The sequence below is a fragment of the Lagopus muta genome, chromosome 3 (genome assembly GCF_023343835.1).
Source record: "Lagopus muta isolate bLagMut1 chromosome 3, bLagMut1 primary, whole genome shotgun sequence".
Classification (NCBI taxonomy): domain Eukaryota; kingdom Metazoa; phylum Chordata; class Aves; order Galliformes; family Phasianidae; genus Lagopus; species Lagopus muta.
This window is the reverse complement of record NC_064435.1, coordinates 32515086-32539806: the sequence shown is the minus strand read 5'-3', so window position 1 is coordinate 32539806 and position 24721 is coordinate 32515086. Positions and strand designations below refer to the sequence as shown.

The window sequence follows — 24721 nt, the reverse complement described above, 5'->3', positions numbered from 1 at the left end:
AGATAAAGGCAATAAGTGTTCTAGCTCTACTAAAACAAAACAGCATACTTCTGCTTGTAAATTTCAATTATGGGGAAAAAAGACAAAAATACTCAAAACATGCAGACTTGGATTTGCAGAGCTCTTCTTGAAGCAGCAGTTGTAATCTGCTAAAATAAATAGTATATTAATCTGTATAACCTCACTCTTCCTCCTCAAAGAAACTATTTTAGGAAATTGATAGGAAAGGAGGATGACACAGCTCATACCTCTGAAGACCAAGGTACAAATCCGTGTAAGAGTAGCAAGTGAAATTAGTTGAAATAATCACATTTATTTTTGAGAATAACAAATGTGGCTGGTCCACACCCCCTGACATTACTTCAGGGACAGAAAAGCTGGCAAACTCAAAGTCTGGTGGAAGAAATCTGAAAGAAAGTTATCTGTACTGTAGATCAGGTAATACCTGAACTCTCACTTGCAAAAGGAATGAAAAGCTTATGACCTTGATTTATTTTTCTAAATTTGATTCTGCCATGGAGGCATATGATGTATTTGTGAGTCCATAAAAATAGCTGTAATAAGTGTCAGGATATACTATCAAATTTATTCATAGGCAGAATTTCCTCCTTCCTCACAAAAGTTTCCTTTTGAAATGCACTTCAATACTTCCTCCATAATCTGTGAGGTACAAATAAGTGACGTACTGCATTGTTTTTAATTGCAGCAATTTTCTTCAGAATCCCTGTGTAGGACTCATTAGAGATCAATACTAATGGCAATGAAAAACTGTATTTGTTCACATACAGATGAATTACTATGGAATCTTACACCATCTGTGAAGTAATTCTGACCTAGCAAGTAAAACGTACTTCACTTCCCATGCCCATTCTTCAATCCCAGTCTTTTCCAGGAGGCAGCCAATAAAGCAGCCAATTGTGATATGCCCACTATAAATCCTACCAAAGCGCAACAATATGTCTTATGTAGCTCACTAAAAAAGCATCAAAACAGCACCGCTCAGTCATCGCTACATCAGATATATGATCTCAGTACACCCCAGGATCCCCCCACATAAGTTCATGTGATTTGCATTACCCAAGAATTACAGATAAAGCAACACATTCAGTATGCATCTTTAATTTGTCACCTATACCCCCTGCCATTTCATTAATACATGAACAGTTTCCATAAAGTTTACTACTTCAGCAAAATACATCAACCTTTCCAAGTAGCAAGTAACTTCTCCAACAAAGAAAAACAACACAAAAACCATAATTGGGATTTGCACAGACAGCTCGGCACCTTACCTGCAAAAATCAAGTGCATTTTACAAAAAGGCTCCTGAAAAAATCTAATCAGAGCATGCTCACAGAAAGAGTGAGATTTACTATCAGTTATAACTGCTAAAAATGACAGCAAAGAAAGAATAATATCTGCCAGTAACTGTATTAATGGGAGATTGTTATGGAAGCCATTTAAGGAAATGCATGGCTTGGAATGGTATAATGATGCAGCTGCAGAAGGAAAAAAAAAGTGTGCAATGTTAATGTGTTGTTGTACAGCTTTAGACATTTAAATTAATGAACTAACTTCAAAAAGCCAACCACCCCGGTGACCGTACACTTTCCATAGGAATTGAACCTATATGATTTCCTTAAAACTAAGCAAATTTCTATTACACTTAACTTGAATAACATCTTATTTCCATGGAACAAGATTGAAAAATCATAAACAATAACAAAATGTAATGCAGTGAATCCACCACATTCAACATCTATTTTCTTGAACTATTCATCAATTCAAAGTAATTTTATAAAAGCAGCAGAAATATTCTAAAAGCTCAGGAGAGGAAACATTGTTCTAGGTAATAAGCAAATGCAGGACTGAGCAGCAGAAAATTAATTTCCTCCACTCAGCTTTTTTTTTTCCATCAGGTAAATTCATGCTAATGCTATTTCTAAGTACTTACATCACAATACTGACAAAACAGTTCGGGCTTTCTGTTGGTTTAAGTCCTGATTTAAAAATACATCGTGATGATTTTCTCTTTTGTTTTTGTTTTAAACGTTGCACCCTACATTGATTCAACTACACAAGCTGTCACTTCCCACGTCGCATTCCTACCTGGTATATCTTAAGAAGGCTAAAGATACTGAATCATTAAAACAGGGAGCGTTTGCATAATGCAAATACTGCTGACAAACTACTAACCTCAAAGTGGTAAGCTGTTTTAGTAGCACGTAACCACTGATGTCATAATATGAATTACTCTTACTACTCCAAGTTACCATTTCAGTGACATGCATTGCTGCTCAAAATGTTATTCCAGCACACAGCAGGAATCCTCGCAACTGCATATTTTGCCTGAAATCTTAAAATATTATCAAAATACTATCTTTATCAAAATACCATCTATAATAAATAAGTGAAGTGTACGTTATCTAAGCTCGATTAACCTGACGGCTAAAAGTCGAAGAACACTTCTGTGAGGCTTAAATCCCCCAGAGAAGAGAGGCTCAGATCCTGTCTGCCAGCACACAATGGAATCACAGCTGACGATGCACATCTTTTTCTGGATGTCTCCATATGCTCAGGAGGGTTCCCCCCCCCTCCGTCCCTCCCTGTTTCCCTCTCCGCCCCCCTTGCTCCCAGCATCGCATTGAGAGATTTGTCATTATCTGCCACCAGGAGCATGAGAATGTTTTAACAACTAACACAAATAAAGTGGTGCACTGAACTTCACCTTATTTAAAAATAAAAACAGGGGCTCCTGCCAGAGTAGCCATCTGTAACTACATGATCTGAGAGCAGCAAATGAGCGCTGAATGGATGCTGCCATATACCCTTCTACAAAGTAAATATCAGCGTTCCAGTTTCTAGCTCAAAAAGCTAAGTCACACAGAAGGGCACATACTCTGTAACAGCACACCCAACCTTTGACCTCAGCAGCCAAATGCAGAAATAAATGTAAACCAAGCATTTTGACATTGGTAAGAATACTACAGAAATGCATGGGATTCGTTAAATACTTTATATGCACTTGGAAATGGTTTGCATTGTTTAGAGAAGCCAACCATGGCAAGTGTGCAAAAATGAGCATGACAGAGACAGCACTGGCTCAGCACTGCCTTCCTTCAGCGCACAGCCTATTAGTGCTGAGCAGACAAAGAGAGTTACATTTGTACTTGAATTTGGCACCAGCCTTTCGTTCAGCCTTTTCTCCTAAACGAACTGACAGTATCCTCAAGGCTTACATCTCACAAGCCTCAGCAGTTTCCAGAATCTCAATCCGGGTGGTGCTAACAAAACTCAGCTCAGCACCGAACCCCAGATTTTGCCCATGAGACAGTGACATCAGCAACAAAGAAAAGGACCACGAGACAGTGGGCATTGTCACTGCAGCTGTCTTTCCCGAGGACTTTATTCTTCCTGCCGAAGGCCCTCGCACTGCAGATGGACTGGGTAGGAGCTGCCTTCAGCCACAGAGCAGTGCTGCACAGCACACGTCCACACTGGGAGAGAGCCCTGCACTGAACAAGCTGCACCTTCAGGATTATAAAAACACAAATATTCTCAAGTAACTAACCTTTATTGCTCCAATTTAATACAATATGCTACATTATATGCAAACGCATCCTCAGTGTTTGTGGTTGGTTTTTTTTGTTTTTGGTTTTTTTTTCCTCCCATATAGGGAAATGTAGCTGTGCTTTAAAAACTTAAATACAACTGTCTTTCTTATTGCAACAGTATCATTCTTGATAGCAATAAAGTATTCCTCACTGAGATGTATTGGGTTTCACGGAGCACTGACACCACCAGGACACACAAAGAAGAACAGGGCAGATGCTCACACCCTACTTTGCAGCACACAGCATCTTCAGAAGCTGCAGTATGAAGTATACGTGCCGACGAAGTAACAGTGCAATGTGTGGGCCTTTTTGCCAGTAAAGGCCTCGAGCTTGAGAAAATACAAAGTTGAGAAAACTTCAGTTTTTAAGCAAAATAAAAGAACCTGCTGACTGGAAAACTGACACAATGACAGTACCTTCACCAGGACTTTATTGTGCAATGCTCACCAAAAAGAGATACAAACATATGAAAAATTATCTGATCCCCCAAATATTTGTCTGGCATTCACGATTAACCTTTCTTTCTAAAGCTGTTCCTAGTATTTCTGAGGGCCAATGCCATGACAGCATTGCTCAGGGTGCCGGATCCCAGGGCTGGCTGCGAACACCGAGCTCACCGTGGCACTTGTCGTGGACTTGGAGAGTAACCACGGGTGTACAGTTACACATTGCTTTATCTCCGTGACACAGCGCAGCTGACTGCTGTGCTCAGTTCCAACACAGCCCTCGAGTAGCTGTATTCCAAGTGACAAAACCAGGAGCGCCCATGCATGCCTGCAGATGTATACATGTGCAGATTTGCACGGGCTTTGTGTACCCCACGTGTGATACCACCACTGATATAAACAAGAAATAGTCCTGAAAACTCTGTAAGAGGTTGGTACTGACACAGTTCCTATTCACAGGAGTCCTTAAGCTGTCGGGAAGCAAAGCAGTGCTGCTCTGCAGATAATTGTTTGGGCTGAGCACTCTTCAGGACCGTGCAGTGCCTCAGCAGCTCTCCATGCCCCACAGCTGCTCAAGGCTCCCCCAGAGCAGGGCCCAGTGCCGCTGTAGGGCTGTGAGAAGTGAACAGGAGAGGAGTGGCTTTGTAATTTGGTCCATGCAAACTCAAAAGGCTGAAAGTTAATGAACGCTATCAGCCACTGTGGCAGCAAATTCTGGAAATAAGAGGATGAGCAGCATTAAACCATTCACCTATCTTCAGTAGCAACAGAGCCGTGCTGGAACTGCCAACACAATGCGCTGAGCTCAAACTCTTCTTCAACACCACAGAAATATTACCGGGTCACTTACACAGGCCATTCACCTGCTTCCTAAAAACCAGGCACACGCAGCAGCAGTTACTGCCGAAGGAGCAAAGCCGTCCTCCTCCCACCAGGGCACCGCTTCCTGGCTCAACGACCGCCGCGGGACAGCGCGCCTCAGCCCCGGCCCCGGCCCGCATGACGGCACCACCACCGCTCCCGCAGCTCCCGCGCCGCGCCGTGCCGGCCTCCCGCACGCAGCCCGCACGGTCCCACCCGCAGCGCCCAGGCCCGACAGCGCCGCGCCCCACGGCCTGGGACGAGCACGGCGGCGGGGTCCCCGCGGCGCGCACACGGCGGGGCGGGGCGGGGGGGAAGCGGCGGGCACCTCCCCTCCCCCGCCCCCCTCGCGCGTTCAACCCTCCCCCCCGCTCCGCAGCGACACCGGAGCGAACGGCACCCGCCCAGGGACCCCGGCCCCGCGCCCACCGCCGGCTGCCACAACCCCTTCCTCCTCCTCCTCCCCTTCCTCCTCCTCCTCCTCCTCCTCCTCCTCCCCCGCCGCTCCCCGCCCCGCGCACACCCGCAGCCACAAGGCACTGCGGCGGCCGGGCCCCCACCCCTCCCCTCCTCGGGCGGATCGCGGGGAGGCGGCGGCGGCGGCGGCGGCGGCGGGGCGCCCCGGGCTGCGCAGCGCCGCGCGGCCGCGGCCTGAACGCGGGGCCCCACCGCCCCACCGCCTGCCCCCGCGGTTCGGCCCGGCGCGCGCACGCAGGCGCAGCCCCCGCGCAGAAAGTTACAGAAGTTGCCCGCGGTGCCCCCGCCTTCCCCGCGGAACGGAGCGGGGCGGCCGCGGCACTGCGCCGGTGTCACACGGGGAAGCGGCGAGCACCGCCCTGCTCCCGGATCGCCCCTTTTGTCGGCGGGCGCGGAGCCTCCCGCAAGTTTCCCAACCATCCCCTCTCCGCAGTTGTGCCCCGTCCTCCCCCGGCGGCTCCGACCCCCCCGGCCCGGCAGCGGCGGGGCCGTCCCGGGGAAGTCCGCCCGCAGCCCGAGCGCGGTGCCCGGCGAGGGGCGGCCCCCGCGCCGCCCGGCTTCGCTTCATCCCCCCCCCCCCCTCTTCTTTCCCCGTTTCCTCCCCCCGGCCGGGCGCGGGGGAAGCCGCCCCGGCGCGGCCGCCCTGCCGCACGCCAACGCCGCCGCTCTCCGCACCGCACCGCTCCCGGCGGGCAGGGGCCGGGGCACACCCCCCGCCGCGGCGGGGCCGAGGGGGCGCGCGGGAGCCGTTACCGGGGTCAGTGTCGCCTCCCGCCGCGGCCGCCGCCGGCGCTGACCTTCGCTTTGTAAGATGAAGCTGAAGCTGGGGCTGCGGCCGCCATGTTCCCGTTTTAATAACTGCCTGCTTGTTTATTTCAATGGAGACCCTCCCACCGCTCGCCCTCCTCCTCCTCCTCCTCCTCCTCCTCCCCCTCCCCTTCTGCCCGGAGGAGGGCCGGGCGGCGGGAGGCGGGGGGAGGCACAAGGCACACCCTCTGCCCCCGGGCACGGCGGCGGCTGCGACCGGGCCCCACGCTGGGGGCCGAGCCGGTGCTCCCGCGGCGCTGCCCCGCTCGGCGCCCGCGGACAATGGCAGCCGTCCGCGCTCCGGCGGGGGAAGGAGGGGAGAGGAAAGGGGGGATAAAAAGTCCTTCGTCCTCAGCGGGAGAGACTTTAAGCGCGGCTCCTCGCTGCCCCAGGGCGAGTGTCAGTGGCCCACGTTCACCCAAGCGCGAGGACAGCCTTACCGCCTCCCTTTGCCCCTTGGAAAAGAAAAAAGAGGAAAAAAAAAAAAAAAAAGAAAACGCGTGACACCGCTGTACGAACGCACGGCATCAGCTGCGTCTCACGCGACGGGGAGATGAAGATGCAGTCTTTTCAGTGTGTAGGGACTGAATAGGAGAGTTAAAGATTATTAAGGGCTGAGGGGTGACTGTTGACCATTGCCCTTCAAATCCGCGTGAATGCCGTGGGGCAGAAGTCCCACCTTGGCAGAAGGGCTTTGTGTTTTCACAAGCGGTAGTGATGGCAAACTGCACTCAGCGGTGGTAACAATTGTTATTTCTGAGGGACGTGCAGCCCCAAGTGTTTGGTGGTCGTCTAGGGGTTATACATTGTCACTGCTGGTATGGCTAGCTCTGCTTGGCTCAAGCTTTTCTAGTACTGCCAGGACAATAACCCTTGCTCTTCAGATGGTTACCTCTTGCCATACTGACTCTTCTGCCTTTGGTTTCCCATGCTCGTGTTTGGTTCAGATTATTTTACTGTTTTCTTTTTCTTTCACTGAACGGTAATAGCTTGGTTGTTTCTCAGAGCAAATATAAGGTAAGCTTTCTACACCACTCTTTCCCCACTACCGCATTCAAAAAATGTCAGTGCAACCAAATCATTGAAAACTTCTGGAGAAAGAACTTGAGTAAGGGTGGCCGTCAGAAGAATTTTCCAACTTTAATGATTCCATGACTCTGTGATCAGAAATCTGTTCAAATTGAGTTTTGTCAGGAAGTGCAGGGGTAGTCTGTCTATTAGAATCATAGAATCACAGAATCGTTTGAGTTGGAAGGCACCTCTGAGGGTCGTCTGTTCCAAATCCCCCATTTCCAGAGCTTTGCACCAGAGATCCTGCTTCCCACAGATGTCACTCGTTTGGAGGGTGCTTCTGGCACCAGCATGGGCAGCAGCCAGGAGACAGAAGGGCCACTCAAAGTGTGGAGAAATCCTAATGTTACCTTGAAATAAGACGGCAAAGGAGAGCAGCTTGTATGTGGAAAAAAGCCTGGGGCAAAGGGACGGAGCTTTTCCTCTGGTCTCATTTGTTATATCTGTGCAAATTTCTGTAGCAAATAAGCTAACAGTTATACAGGCAATAATCTTATTTACCTCGCGGTCATGATCCGTTCATTTTCCCATGCTAAATGAGACAGTGGTCTGCTGGAAAAAATAATGTAACGTCTTTGATATTATAACCATAAGCAGTCCAATTTAGAATCGCGCAAGTAATTTTAGTTCCAGTCTTTCTTACACATGAATGCTTGACTTTTTTCCAACCCCACACATCCTTTAATGCAACTAAAAGTATTCATTAAATGATTACCTGCACTCATCAGAACAGCCCTTCACCTTGCTGGGTGCAAACACAAAGACAGCCCATGTGTCACAAAGTTCAGGGCTCAGCACTGACAGAATCCCCACCCTGATGCAGCAGAGTGTCCTTGTCACACTGTGTGAGAGAAGGGATCTAACTGCACGCATGTCTTTAAGTTCTCTGAAATTTGTTCAAAGCTCTTAATTCATCAGCAAATACACATTGTCATCAAAGGCCAATAAAGCCTGGTTGGAAGTATCATCATGTGCAAAGGCCAAGAATTATGTTATTCCCAACTGCTACTCTTTAAAGCAACAACATCATCTTCTAGAGGAAAACGGATCTGCTGAACACACTTCAGTGCTGGATTTTGTTCAGGGTTCCAGCTCTTCTCTGAGCCTGCTCCAATGTTTTGCCACCAGTGCTGCGTTAAGCTGACTGGATATGAGTTTTGCTTCTCAATGGAAGCTCCTGCAGTTCTAACCAAGAGCAGCATATACTTTCTGCCATCCTCTAATATCCATCCTTGTCCATCTTCAAGGCCAGGTTGGATGGGGCCCTGGGCAGCCTGATCTCGTGCCTGATCTAGTGGGTGGCAATTCTGCCTGCAGCAGGGGTTTAGAGCTGGGTAACCCTCGATGTCCCTTCCAAGCTAAGCCATTCTGTGATTCTGCTGCTCTGTGATACTCCTCCCATTTATACTTCTACCCTTGCTGGCTATTTTGTTCACTGTGTCACTTTATACATTCACTTGATTATTCACTGTGATCTGCAAATCTTTCCTGGTGTGAAATTTAACACAGAGAAGCTTTTAATTCCCCAGAATTTTCAGTGAAGCTTGGCTAAATTTCGTCATCATAACTTTTTTTTTGCCCACAAATCAACACCATGAAAAGGGGAGTTTTTACATTCAGATGAATGTAAGAGTGTTTCCTCAATCAGTTTAACCATATATTTTCAACGACCTTTGTTGCAGTTCTTTAAAATGATTTATCTTGTCTATGTGACATATTTCTACAAAATTTGGCACATGGGGTACTGTGAGTAGATCTAACATACATAGCAATGTTCTTGCCTGATTTTCAAATAAGCCGTGAAGTTGCTCTTCCATAAGTTGAAAGGTAATGAATAATTTGTTTAATGTTCTTGAAGTTGGTATGCCTCTTAAGTATGGCTGCTGTCTCTGAAGCTTCATCTGCAGCTTTAGTGCGTAACAAAAAAGCTTATGTGCACCTGCTGACCCTTGGACTGTATGTAAAACAGATTTTGGTGCACAGAGTCTTTCTCGTGAGCAACTGCATTTACTCTGTGGATTCACTCTGCCCGCTTTTATGGAGAATCACATCCCCACTTGCTCATTAACATTCCCAATTTGATTTAAACATGGCCTTTATGAAATCAGTTGAATTTTTGTTGATCCAGTACATACCTAACTTAAATCCACAAAGAAAACAAAATGAATTTTCAAAACAAGAAAATCTACAGTATGATCTTCAGCCTCTCTAGGGTGAGCAGACGTGTCAAAGCCTTCTGATTGAACCTCCAGCTCCAAGTAGGGCCAATTGTGAAGTTACCCACAGACTTGCTGAGGGTGCCCTTCAGCTCATCACTGAGGTCACTGACAGAGGTGTTACACAATAACATCAAGGGAATCCTGGCCGCCAGCTGGATTCTGATCACAACCTTTGAGCCCGATGGTCCAGCTGATTCTGCCCTACTTACCTGCTGCTTACCTAGTTCATACCCCTACAGTGTGCTTAAAAGAGGTTTACAGGTGATTGTCTCAAAAGCGTTGGAAAAGTCAAGGTAATTTATATGCACTGCTCTCCTCTTCACCATTCCCAGGGCAGAGAGTTGGGTTGGCCAGGCAGAATTTATGTTTTGTAAACTGTTACTGCCTGTCCCCTGTCACCTTCTTAATCCTCCCTCAGACTAAGGTCAGACTGGCTGGCCCCTTCTTTTGCAAATCTAGCCCCTTGAAAACAGAGGCAACTTTTACCTTCTTCCAGTCACCATGACCTTCCAAAAGTATGCTGTGCTCCCCTGTTCTGATATGCATGCCTTGTGGTTCCTACAGCTCCTACCCCATCTCCAAGCACTCCGATTGTCCTCCTTCCATTATCCCTTCACCAACATCTCCCCTCTCCAAGTAACACTAACTTAAGTGGTGCTACATTCTTTCAAAGAATCTGGGATCTGGCTCAACTTCTCCAATGGGACTTTGGCTTCATTTACATTTCATGCATTGATAGATTGGCTTAATTAAGATGTTGCAGTGAAAAAAAATATCCTAGGCATGTAGTGCATATGGATTAGAACTAAAAGTAAGATTGATTGTTCTCTTAAAAATTTAAGACATCATTTTCTTTTTTCACCTCAAATAATAAACTTGTAAATTCAGAAGGCGGTGAATCAAACATTTGATTGCATTTTGATCTGTTATTAACACAGTTATTTTCTTCATGTTCTTTCTTTTTTTCTAATCAGACAACCTTGAAAAAACTCCCAACTTTTTAAGACAAGAAATCAGTCGAAAACAATTCCATGTTATAAAATGCTTTGAATTTGCTATACTTACTCCTTTTACAGAAAGGTACTATTAAAAATTCTGGGTTTGCTTGACGATCTGCATGTGAAATTTCTAAATGTATAGAGAAAATATTAGAATTTTAATCAATATTTATGCAAATATTTTTAGTAGTAAATTACTCTTGCATCATTCATGCTACTTTGTCAATAATTCAAGCTGAGATGTTCAGCTGAGGGAAATATATGTGTATAACTCAAGCACAACTGCTATACTGTTGTACATTTGTCCCTGTATTCTAGTATCACACCTAAAATCTCACACATTTTTTACTCAGCCCACTTACTTTTGCTCCTCTCCTTCAGCTATGCATAGCAACCATGACCACAAAAACAAAATCTGCCCCTACATTTCTTCTTGTACACTGCAACAGGACTGCTCAGCTGTTGGCACAGACCCAGCTGTGAGAGGAAGGCTTGCTTCTCTCTGCCTGCTGGGTGCTCCTGGACACCCCTAGCTGCTTGACCCTGCTGGCAGGAGCAGGTTCCTCCCAGCCCCAGGACTTCTGTGGTTCTCTGATGCTTTTAGTGAAAGACAAAATGCTTTTTCTTTTTCTGCTTTATTTCACGCTACTCTTCTAACTTTTCTATTACTCTTCTCTAACATTTTCTTTTTTCTTTTGACCTTATTTTCCTTTTTATCTTTATTTTTTTTCTAGGCTTTTTCTAACCAGTTTCTTCTATATTTTCATCCTGCAGCATATGCTCAGCAATACTTATGCCCTGACATATTCTGCATATTCCTATGGCCTGTTCCAAAAGTACAACAAGCCCAGCTCATCCCTATAGTCAGACTTTCATCTAGAAAGTCAAAGTCATCGAGCATCCACACTAAGGAGCATAATTGAGCTTCTATTTGGAACTGTGTATCACTGTCTTCTTCCCTTGCTTTCCTGTGCTTGAATATATAAAATTTCCAACCTTCCCAATAACTTGACAATAAAATGCTTTGCTGAGCAAAGGAAGAACTGACACATCTTAAAAGACACCCAACCATTAGCAAGTTGGCATGTACATTTTAAGAACCCCTGTAGACACTCCCTTTTTTTGCTCCCTTGGATGTCCTCAGAAAAATTACTCTAATATTTAACAATTACTTCTCAGCACTGACCAAACACATCAGAATGTTTTCCTCCGAAACCATAATGATTGTGCAACTTTGTAAGGGGTGAATGCACTTTCTAAATTCTCCATGAAGATTACACATTGAAGATGATCAATCCATGTTCTCCATTGGCCATTTACCATATAAACCTGGAGATATGTACATATGTAAATATATATGCAATTAGAGTGCAAAAGACATTAAAAAAAAAAACAACAACAGAGAGGAGGTGAAGCATGTTTTTAACTGGCAAAAACTCAGCATGTCTGTACAAGTAACATATTTCATACAGCAGACTTAAGATCTGCCTCTCTGTATTGCAGTTCTTAATGCTGTTATGAAAGAGAAGAAATGAAGATGGAGAGATGACAGTGATTTAGTCACAGAACCAGTTAAATGGCTTTCCAAACTTGAGGCCACGGGTAACATTTTGGTTTAGAGGCAGCACAAGGTTGATCTTATGAATGCTTAATCAAAGTAAAGTGTAAAGAATTAAATATGAGGAGCCTGGCACAACTCAGCTCCACATTTGATTTCCAATCCTAAACCACAGAATAATCCATGTTTTTTGTTTGGTTGACTTTTGTTGGTTTTTTTTTTTTTTTAATGCTTTTTTTGCATGGCATTATTTTAATCTAATAAATACTAGAAGAAAAAGTTATCATCCCAGAATTTTTCAGACTAGATGTCAGGGCAGGAGTTTTCAGTTTCCTGAGACTACCTGTTTCAGCCTTAAGGCTTGCCCCCTGAAAGTTGGTTAGCATCAGCCTCATCTGACTCACCAAATGAAGGCATTAAGGATGGGGAACAATCATTCCTAAAGAGTGAGCCAGACATTGCAGGCCAACAGGTTGAAGATTTCCCTGGCAGGTGTTGGACATTTATCCTTTCCTTCCCAGGGCAGCTCTTGGGGCCCACTGACTTCTGTGTGCTCCAGGGTTCTGATGGTCTCCTTGCAGTCTTCCCACATCTGGGTTTTAGGAGCAGCTGCTCCTACCACATGATTCCTCTAGGTGTAGGATGGGAAGACACGTTGCTCACCATATAGCAAACACTTCTGACGTTTTCTCCTTTCTTGTAACAAGAAGAAAAGTTAACAGAGTTGACTTTTAAATTATCGCTGGTCACCAGAATTAACACATCACCAAAATGAGTCTCAGAGCTATTGCTCCAGCCTTCCTAGGTATTCAGATAGACTGCTCTTGATCGGTATGAGATAGCTCGCATTTCTGAAGTTGCTACAATACCATAGTACATGCTCACATCTCTCTCTATTTATTTATATATTTTTGTTGGAAATACTGCTTTTATTTTTATTACACATGGTTGTTCAGTTAAATATGGTCCATCAGGAAACGAAGGTTAGCAAAGGCAAAACTGAAGCAGGAAACTTTTTCACTTTTAAGTTCTGAAATATATTTTTAGCAATTATCATAGTATTTGCAAAACCAAATGCTGAATGTTAAACTTTCATAAAAACTGAAAATTAAATAGAGAAAAGGAACTAAGAGAAATGGATTAACTTACTGTTTATACTTGCAGTAAGATAATACATGCTTGATTAGGTTCTTTAAAGATGATGCAAACGCACTGAATGGTTTGGAACAACACAACATGTAACAATGTGCATACTTACACATAACTTAACCAACTCAATCTTACTATTGTGTGGTGACTCCAGTCTGACAGCTGAAGTAATGGGCTCCATCAATAGTTCTGCCTGCACTGTTTAAATCAACAAATGTGCTGCAAGAGCCACTGTAGTCCTTAACTTTTAGAGGATGAGTGGCATAGAGCTTTCCCCTATCCCTTGCTGTCCTTTTCAGAAGACTAGTTACATCCTAAGCTTGCCGCTTTGCCTTTTGACCCTCATAAGTAACAAAGACCCAGAATTACAGAATTAAAGCACATTTGAAGAGGTGGTGGTTATGTTTGCTGTGCCCACTGGGACATGGGCATCTAAAAACAATCAGCCTTTGTATGTTCCTCTGCCCAAAGCCTCAGCCTTACGCTCACTGAAGGAAAAAGATTCTGTGTGGGAGACGCAGACTGACCTGAGCCAGAGCTGTTCATTTTTCACATTAGAGAGTGCCAAAGCGTGAGGAGGAATTTCATCCCTATACAGAAAATAATCACATTCCCTCTTAGTTTAAATGCAGCCAGGTGGGTTAAATATATACTCTCTTTCCAGAAAAAAAGAAACAACAAGATCATGAGGCTGAAAGAGGTCAGGAGGTCATCTGTGTCCTCCCCCTCCTTGAAAGCAGGACGCTCAGCGCCTATCTCACTGCTAAGACGTTGGTCTAACCTGTTCTTAATGACCTGTGATGAAGACATCACAGCCTCCCAGATACTGCACTGCCCTGCTCTCCCCACCATTAGTTTTTCTAAAGCTTAGACGTGGTTTCTTTTGCAGCACTTTAAGCTTTATCCTCGAATCTATCATAGGTATGGTGATCTGATTTTTTGGGGTCTCTTTACTTACTGTCTCTCACCCACGTGCAGAACTGGCACTGTGTTTATAAATATATATGTATTTCTAGTCTGAGCAACCTCAGTTCCTTTCAGCACTCCTTTTATATCTTGTTCTACAGGTCCCTGGGCTTGTGAGCGTTCTCCATTGATGAAGGAGAAAGTGTTTTTGACACTGAACATCCTGCTTTGTCTGAGATCTTACATTACTCCATTTGCCAAACACATAATGTGTCTCTCTGCATCCCAGTATGCCCATCCCCAACAAGATGGCATTGCTCACTCTTGTTCAGAAGTCAGACCTGCCACTCTAACGTTAAGGTGTAGAATCACAGAATCATTAAGGTCGGAAAAGGCCTCTGAGATCATGTAGTCCAACTGTCCATCTACCACCAGTATTGCCCACTAAACCATGTCACTAAGTACTACAACTAAGTCCCCAAATTTAAAAATGTATCTTAGTACACACACACATATATATATATAATAGTACAGATTATATTGACACATAGCATTTCAACTGAAGACCTCACCCAGTCTTTGCTTCATAAAATACTAAAAGAAAATACTACACAATATTATTAAAAAATCTGGCTGTCTTTTGAAGACTAGTGTCTGTACATTTCAGCAAATTCCAAACGTAGAATGACAGCATGGTAAACTACACTGGGGAAGTTTTTGTGTAGATCTGCCTGGATTTTCCAAAGATAAGTACTCTTGCATTAGTTTCTCCTTTATCAGTATTTTGCCAAGTCAGTATAGTGACATCACTCTTGCACTACGGAAAAGTCTCAGTATTATCTCACTGGTAGCTTTATGCCAAACAATATGATATGTAGAAAAAAAACAAACATCCAAAGCTGGAGAAAGATACTGTGTTTTTTTTTTTTCTAAGAGACTGAGATGGTCACATTTGCTTGAGTTTTACATATACATATAAATATTTTTATACATGCCACGGCTAACTATAGGTTCAAACTGGGAACTGCTTTTTTCCTCCTTTAAGGATTAGGAGGTTCAGCTGTTGAACAGGATCCCGTTTTGCTTAGGACTCCAAATTTATTGTGAACAGTTTTTATCTGACCAAACATAAGCTAAAAACAAGACAGAGAATGGGTGGGTAAAAGAAATTAAAAATACAAATACAAATAAGTAAAAAGAACAACCCAGAAACCCCATCCCCACTCAGCACCTAGAAACTCAAGCTAAAAAGGACAATGAGAAACTGACCAAATATGGGGTTTGGTATGAGAGAGAGGTGTCCTACTCGACCAGCTGCTTAACTGTTGTTGAGTCACTCTGGGTAGAAACTAGAGCAGGGTAAACAATGCAACAATTCAAAAAATTCAGGAGACACCCTAAGGTAAGTGATTTGGCAAATATATTGAGCTTTGCTGGGGATACTCATTGGGACTGCTTGCATGCCTAAGTACCTTGCTAATCAGGAGTCTATTTAAGATATTTGGAGATAGAAATTGAAATGTGTTTGTGTAGAGCTGCTGAGCCTGGTTCTAGCTAGTTTTTGCAGGAGCGAGTCATGCATAAAACAACATGCCTTGCAAACATACCTTCATTTGAACTTATTTGCTACCTATATATTTTAAAAGACAAGTTTTTCATACTTACATTTGTAGATACTTACCATCCTTTCTCCTGTTTAAATGAAAGCTATCAATGAAAGAAATGAATAAATCCAACACTTCAGTGTTCGTAAAATGCTTCTAATTTTGAGGAAAATATTTTTTGCAAATAGAAAAGGCTGTTTTGTTGTTCCAGAAATTACTTCTCCCTTAATATTTTAATAAAATCTTTCATTACAAAACTTTGCTTTGTAACATGTACAATGTGTACCATCCAGAGAAAGCACTGTATAACTGTGTATAATACGTATAATTTTGATTATGTCAGTATTCATAAATAGAATGTATTTAGTCATGTAACATAGTTATTGATAGAGAACGCACAGTTTGGTTTTCCATACTTTTGCATGTGCAAACCCTGTTATGAAAAAATGCATTTCAGTTCATAAGCTCTTATAAGAACTGAGCAGAATACTAAATACACTCTATTAAATGTTTTGTAACCCTTTTCTATTTCATTCCTTACTTTAAATTATGTTAAATTCCCCAGTGCCTGTTTCTTAGCTAACTCTTCACTGATACCTTATTTGCAAATGCTTGCAAATTGTGGTAGAATAATTTTGATTAGAGAATCCTGTATTGTATTTCTATTAAAATCAGATGACAAATACAACCTTTTAGAAATCAACTGCAGTTTGACTGTTACACAAGGACAAATGCAGACATCCCTTGATACAGCCCATAGTTGTTATTATGAGACAGAGTTGAGCTTACTTCCAAAGTGCTTCTCACTACTGTCAGAAAGTATAAAAAGTAAATGACAACCAAGGATAGCAAGGACAGCATGAGAAAGGAGCAGGAGGCTTGCCTACTTTGAGTAAGCATTCCTAATTCACACGACTCAAACAAGAAAATCAAGTAAGCCAGCAAACCCAAAACAGTGGAATGAAGAAGTAATGCAAGAACGATTCCTAATTAGTGCTGTTTATTTTTCAGAAGCAGAGTATTTAAACATTTGGAGTTTCACCTGACTCTATTAATCACTTGTGATATCCTGCATTATATATATATGTAGAGATGTGCCTATATGCACATTATAGGCATGAAATGTGATTTATAAAATCACCAGCAGTAATTATTTGTACTCACTGAAATTAAACATGCTGAAGTCAAACTGATAGCAACTACAGGAGGAAAAGCTAAAGCTATGCATATTTCTGAGAAGATAAAATTCTAATAATCAAGAATAATTTGAAGAGATAATTTCTCCTCTTTACATACAAAATGCTTGTTCAGTGCATGGAGTAAGAAATTCTGGAAACCAAATGCAAATAGAGGTGAAACTGAAAACCAAGTTGTTTCTGAAACACAGAAATGCACATACTAGATATCCTTTAATATATAACCAAATCATGATTAAATTGCTACTTCAGAATAAGTGAAAAGGTATCTTGCTAAAAAAATAAATGAACTTCCTGAATAGCTAAGCTATGGAAATGTATCTTCACCTGAAGCAATGGCATCCCATGCTTTCTATGTTCCTTCAAGACCAACCATAATGACGTATCTCATTCACACAGCTCAAATAATCTGAACATGGAAAACATTACAAAACATTGCAAAATACTGTACAGATTGCAATAAGGATAGTATCTGCATTGGAATAGTGCATGCTTTTTGTGGAAAAAAAAGAAAAAAGAAAGATGCTACCAGGGAGATCATGAAGATTCAACTTGGCACTGTTTTGTAGATGCAAGTATTATTCTAAATGCAAGCAGAAAGAGACCTCACCCTATCTCAAATCACAATGTCTGCAGCTATCACATAGAAAAAAAAAAAAGGAAAAGAATACTTTGTAGTTCTGGTGTAACTGGTTCACACACAGGTGCATCAAAACACTGCGTCAGCTCCTTTTTATATGGATGCCGTGTGCTATCCTTACATTTCCTCATTAACTGGGACGGAACTACAGCACTGACATCAATTACATAAAGCAAAACAATTCTTGAGTGTTAAAACAAGGCCATGGAAATGTTTCCCTGGCTGTACTCTATGCTTTTTTTTTTTTTCCCCAGCCAATATCATTCCTCTCTCTGCACTGTGAGATGTTCCTATTGATACTGCTACTCATTGCCTGTTTTAAGTATAAATAATACACTAGGGAAAATGTTCCTCCAAGCAGAGTAATGGAAACCAAACAGCTTGCAGTATATCAGCTCCAAACTGAAGGCTTAAAATCCTGTAAATAGACTAAGATTCTAACTTTATTAAAAAGCCTGTTACATCTGTACTCTTTGACAAGCAGTTGCATGACGTATTTTGTGTACCAAATTCTGCCCTCACATTCCAAATGTCCACATGTTGGGGGGTTACAAATGTAGAGGGTTCTAAGTTGGGCACATTCTTAGCCACTGCGAAGAAAAAGGCCGTGTAAAACAAACTTTTCAGTTCTCATAAACTGACAACCCCAGTGTAATTGTAATGGTGAGTAAAAGCATTACAGACATTTGACTTTCAGAAAGCAAATTGATTGCTTTGGACTGCTCAGCCAGAACAGTGAGATCTCATTTACCTCTGGGGTGAAGGGTCAGCTCAGGCATCAACTGACACCGCTCAGGTTTGCAGCAGGAGGTCCGCTTGGTTTCCAGCAGCGTGCACCTTCTGCCCACAGCCCTTTGCCCCAGCTGCTCCCCTTGCCCCCATCAGATCCTCTGTTGCTCTTTGCTTCCTCTTTCACAGAACATTAAAAAAATCTCCAGCCTCCCTTTTCCACAGCGAAATCGCTTTCTCTACCATCTTGAGCAAGAGTGGCTGGGGGGAGCATTAACTTCCCAGTGCCGGTCGTGAGGATGTGGGGCAGGGCCTGGCCTGCACAGCCCTCTGCCATCCCCACCACCACCAGAAAAACATGGGAATAGAAATCACTGTTAGTAACACCCAGAGACAGCAGTTCAATGAAAACAAAAAGAAGAAAAACCTAAAGAAAACTCTCTGTTGCTCTTTTGCTGAAATTTTCGTGAAACTTGGGCATCTGATAGATGTGAGGGAAAAAAAGAAACAAAAAGCCCCACATGATGGCAACATACGAACAAAAAACATGCTTCCAATGGGCAGTGCATCTTATCAGGAGCCAGACAGCTTAGATAGCAGGCAGCACACCCAGGAGGAATCAGCCCTGACAGGCTCTGTTTGGGTATTTTGTAGGAGAAGAAAGCAGGGCCCAAACTGAGAGCAGCAGGGCTGCCTCAGACCCGGACCCGGACCTTCAGCCCTGCAGCTCAATTTGTACTTTCCTACTATCTTCGTAGAACAGCTTCCATAGGCAATTAACTCACTTACAAACTAATTAGAAGAGGTTCAGAACCTTTAAAAACTGGGCCCTCGTTGCTGTACCAAAAAAAAAAAAAAAAAAAAAAAAAAAAATTAACAAAATACTAATTCTGTTTCTAGGGGTGAATTTTCCACAGAGTAATAGCTGTTTTCTCTGAACTGAACTTAAAATCCTTAATTAATTTGATTGCATAGATTAAGACATAGAAGCTTCACAAAGAGCAGTCAGTTAAGTCTCTTCAGTTTTATTAAGGGATACAAAAACTTGTAGGCTTGTTTGGGAACCCAACATTTACTAAGATAAATGGTGAGGTAATTATATTCAGTGTCACTAAAAGAAAATGACAGAAAACCTTATGTAATCATTCTATTTCTTTATACCCACATTTTTTTTGCTTCTAAGCTGCAATCTGTATTTTACCCAGCCATATTCCAATTTCCTTCCTAAGACAAGCTGCAAATTGAGTTTATAGTTTATTTTATAGTTTATTTTAATATTTCCTGCCATCAAATTATGTGGATAAGAAAACATGTATACTCATGCCATAGTCCCATTTCTACTGAAGAAAAGAGTATACAGGCCTGCAGTATAGAATTTCATGCAAGCAGATTTGTATCTCCCTATCTTAGCTTGCCCAGACTTTGAAATCTTTAAGAGTAAGCATCATCTTTTTTTTTAGGCTAGTTGAGGAAGGAACTTCCAAACTTCACATGGAAAGCTGAGACATCTTTCAAGATGAACAAAATAATAGAGGAAAAAACAAACAAACAAACACCAAACTATACATGTAGCATGGGTTTGCTTACAGTTCCATTTAGAAATGAAGCACATCATCTGGAGACACTAAGCAGACCTTTGTTTTCTTCTGAGCACAGGTTTTCTGACATGTATGTTTGATTTCATCAGAAATCAAACCAGAAACCACAACTCCAAGGATGAAATTCAAAGAAAGAATTGTATCTACATTAAACACTTCACATAAACATGACAAAAGAAAACAAAACACCCCACCGCCACCACCAAGAGAAAAAAATAAAATAAAATCACTGTGCAGAAAGCAGAGTGCAGGACAGGAGAACATGTTCTCTTCAGGGATCAGTGAAAGAATTTTGATTTCCCATGAAAAAGACTTGACAGGAGTAAATGAATGTTAGTAGAAACACAACAGGATCACAACAACTCTCGTTTCACCACAGGAATACCAAGGTAACCATAAAAACAAAGCGAAAAACATTTGATTACGATAAACAAGCAAGAAAATCATTTGAGGGAGGAATTTAAAACTGGTGTCTACATATTTCCAATTAAGTTGAAATTGTTATGAAATCGGTAAACCACAAGAATTACACAGCAGTTGAAATTCCTTAAATTAAATAAATGCTTTCTACAGCAAATGATTGACAAGAAAAAATAAGCTTATTATTTTTATGCTAGATTATATGCAAAGTTGAGAGTATTATCTAGGGAAATGAATCTAGTAATGGCCAAGATTTAACTGTTGGTAATTTCAGGGTAATTGAAATTTTAATGTGGTCTGCTCTCCTGTCCTCAATGCTTTCTAAAAATCAGGTCCCCTCCAATCTTTCCACAAAAACTGGGGCACATAGAGTAGCTGGCAATTTGTTGGAAGCGTGGCCTGAAAGTACCTTCACAAAATAGATAAACTCACAAAGCTTATTCATATTCTAGCTGACTTCAGTGCAAATTTTAAGCAAATGCAGAATACCCTGAAATATTAAAAAATGAGAATTAACAGATAAGTCACCTCTCATAAAAATAAAAACAAAATACAGCATCGTATCTGATAAGGTTCTGAAGAAAAAATCCAACACATTTATGAAGAGGACAAACAATCTCCCCAGTGCGTCCCTTGGCAGAATAATCACTAACAAATCAAACAGTGTCAGATACATCAACTGCTCTCAGAAAGTGCCAAACTAAATACCAGAAATGCCCAATGGCTCTAAATTCAACAGTCTAAGCGTATCACTGTATGAAACTGGGGAAGTTCTCTCTTCCCACTTTACCATAATAACGTGTTAGTATTTGTACTAGCAGCACAGTGCATAGAGGTGCTCTAAAACTAGAAAATGGTAACAGTTTTAGTTTTATTACTACCAGTACAAAGCTCCTTATATTTTATCCAGATATGTGTTAAGTCTTTGAGAGATTTGAATGTACCTGAGTGTACAAGATAGCCACTATAGAAAAAAGAAAAACAAAAAACGAATTCATTTCGAGGTTATTTTCTAGAAAAAAGTTAAGAGTGCTCAAAGATATTGAAATGCAGAGTGGAGAAAGTTAGGATCAGACAAAAAAAAAAAAAAATATATATATATATATATATCCATATATATATCCATATATACGAGGCTCTATGATTATGTCTACTTAAAATCTTCCTTTTCCCTCATCTTTGTATCAAGCAGATTTTACAGTCTTCTGTCTGGCCTTCTAGGCACTTGGATGCCTATTTCCTGGAACTGAAAGTGCGTTCTGGAGAATAGTTACCCCTTAGAGTACCCTTGTGATACATGTTACAAACAACCTGACAGAGGAAATGCTTAGGTGCTTTGATTTTTGTTGCAAAGCAACAGAAGAGCAACTTGCTCTGAGTAAGATACAGCAAGAAGTCTAAGGCACTTCAAAGAAGTATCAATTACTTACACAAAATTGATGGTACAATCTCATTAAAATGCTTTAAAAAATGGAAGGAACACCTGTAGTTCCCAACCAGGTTGCCATCCTGCAATAACAGGGCCTGTTTCACAGGTTTTTGTGGGGGTTCATGGTGCGTCTTCTTCATCTTCCCTAAAGGCTGACTTCAAGCTGTTTTTCAGGTCTTGAAAGCCATCTACAGCCATCTTTAAAGATCAGAAAGTTAGAACAGTGATTATTTAAGTTTATTTAAGCCAAGTGTTTAAGCTTAAGGAGGTTTGTGAAACTGGCTTCACCTCTTTCAGCATCTTCATTAACAAAATTGCATGCTAATCACGTCAGGTAATACTAAAATAAGAGGAACTGAGAAAAGAGGTAATGCAAAAAAAAAAAAAAAAAAAAAAAAAAAAAAATCAAGCCAATCCAAAGCAACAACAACAACAACAAAGACAATCAGTGAAGATGAAAATGCTTAAAGAAAATACAGTATCAGTCTTCTAAAACTTATTGCAGGGAGAACATTTCAATCACCCTGATATTCACTGGATAAACAGCACTGCTAGGCACAAACAGTCCAGAATGTTTCTGCAGCGTGTGGGAGATTTCTGATGTAGATGTGAAAGGAGCCAATGAGAAGAGGTGTACTGCTGGACCTTGTTCTTACAAACAAGGAAAGACTGGTCAGGAAAATGAAGTTTGGGGACAGCCATGGATGCAGCGACCATGAGGTAGTAGAGTTCAGGATCTTATATGAAAGAAACAAGGCAATTGGCAGGACTGAAACCCTGGACTTCAGGAGAGCCAAGTTTGACCTCTTCAAAGACCTACTTGGAGATATCCCTTGGGTAAGTGCATTGAAAGATAAGTGGGCCCAAGAAAGTTGGTTGACATTTAAGCACCACTTCCAAATTCAATATAGATGCATCCCTATGAGTAAAAAACCAAGTAAAGATGGCAGAAAAGAAGTAAGGGTACGGAACATGGAAAATGGGTCTGGACACTTTGGGGGAGACATAGGAATGTTGTCAAGGCATACAGAGATGCAGTGAGGAAGGCCAAGGCCCACCTGGAATTAAATCTGGTGAGGGAGGTCAAGAACAACAAGAAATGCTTCTTTAAGTACATCAACAGCAAAAGGAAGACTAGGAAAAATGTGAGTCCACTGCTGATTAAGGTGGGTGCCCTTGTAACGAAGGACACTGAAGAGGAGAGTTAGTGATCGCTTTCCTTTCTTCAGTCTTTACTGCAAAGACTGATCCTCTGGAATCCCAGATCCTGGAAATAAGAGAGAGTATGGGCAAAATAAGACCTCTTCTTGGTAAAGGAGGATCTGGTCAGAGATCATCTAGGCAAGCTTTATACAAACAAATCCATGGGCCCTGATGGGGTGCACTCATACGTGCTGAGGGAACTGGCAGAAGCCTTTGCAGAGCTACTACTCTCCATCATCTTTGAAATGTCATAGAGAACAGGAGAGGAAGTCTGGAGGAAAGCCAATGTCACTCCAGTCTTCAAAAAGGAGGAGCCAAGAAGTGACAGGCCAGTCAGCCTGTCCTCCATCCTTTAAAGGTGATGGAAAACTCATTTTGGATCATCTTGGTCATCTCCAAGCAAGTGGAAGAGAAGGAGGATATCAGGAATAGTCAACATGGATTCACCAAGAGGAAAAAATGCTTGACAAATTTGATAGACTTCTGTAATGCCACGGCTGGTTGGGTAGATGAAGGGAGAATAGTGGATGTTGTTTACCTTGACTTCAGCAAGGCTTTTGATATTGTCTCCTGTACCATCCTCATAGATAAGCTTGGGAAGTGTGGGATAGATGAGTGATCAGTGAGGTAGATGGAGAACTGGGTGGACTGTCAGAGGTCAGAGGATTGTGATCAGTGGTGCAGAGTCTAGTTGGAGGCTTGTGGCTAAGTGCTATTCCCCAGGGGTGGGTACTGAGCATGATCTTATTCAGCACCTTCATCAATGACCTGGATGAAGGGGTAGAATGCACCTTCAGCAACTTTGCTGGTGATACAAAGCTGGGAGGAGTGGCTGACACACCAGAAGACTGTGCTGTCATTCAGCAGATCTGGAAAGGCTGTAGAAGTGGGCAGAAAGGAACCTTATGAGGTTCAACAAGATCAAATATACAGTCCTACATCTGAGCACAAATAGGTGCATGAATCAGTAAAGATTAGGGGCTGACCTACTGGAAAGGAGCTCTGCAGAGAAGGACCTGGGTGTTTTGGTGGACAATAGGATGGTCAAGAGCCAGCAGTGTGGCCCCGCGTCCAAGAAAGCTGATGATACCACGGAGTGCTTTAAAAAGAATGTGGCCAATATGTTGAAGGAGGTTCTCCTATCCCTTTACTCTGCCCTGGTGAGGCCACGTTTGAAGTGTTGTGTTCAGTTCTGGGGTCCTCAGTTCAAGAAAGACAGGGAACTTGTAGAGAGAATCCAGCAGAGGGTCACAAAGATACCATCTCTGTTACGAGGAAAGGCGAAGAGAGATGGAACTATTCAGCCTGGAGAAGAGAACACTGGGGGGGGATCTTAGCAATGCTTATAACTATCTAATGGACAGAAGTCAAGAGGATGTGGCCAGGATCTTTCCAGTGGTACTCAGTGACAGAACAAGGGGCAACAGTCTCAAACTGAAACACAGAAAGTTCCACTGGAACATAAGAAAAAACTTCTTTACTTTGAGTGTTGCAGAACTTTGAAACAATATGACCAGGGAGGTTATGGAGATATTCTCTCAATAATTCTCAATTTATTTCAGGAACCATATTCATCATAAGGACAGAGTAGCTCACTATCTGTATATTTCACAAGAGTTCTGACCAACACTTAAAATGTGCGTCATTCTGAAAGATGGCACTCAAATCAGGTTAAATTGTCTGAAGAAAACCACAAACTTCACCATTTAACAGAGCACAACTACCAGAAGACCTGGTACTTCCTCATGCCACAAAAACTTCCTTTAAATTGTGCTGTCCCTATCTCTATTTCAAGGTTT

The 24721-nt window shown here is 42.3% G+C and overlaps 1 protein-coding gene across 8 annotated transcripts in view; it reads right to left on the bottom strand.

Moving 5' to 3' along the window:
- Positions 1–6306, bottom strand: part of NCOA2 (nuclear receptor coactivator 2) — a 188757-nt gene extending 182451 nt beyond the window's left edge. For 5 of the 8 annotated variants that reach the window (XM_048938907.1, XM_048938913.1, XM_048938912.1 and 2 more), the window contains exon 1: positions 6149–6277. The gene's annotated coding sequence lies outside the window, so the exon portion shown is untranslated. Of the gene's footprint in view, positions 1–6148 lie in introns of all 8 variants that reach the window. The other 3 variants (XM_048938909.1, XM_048938911.1, XM_048938906.1) reach the window with 2 other exon arrangements.
- Between the last annotated feature and the right edge of the window lie 18415 nt (positions 6307–24721).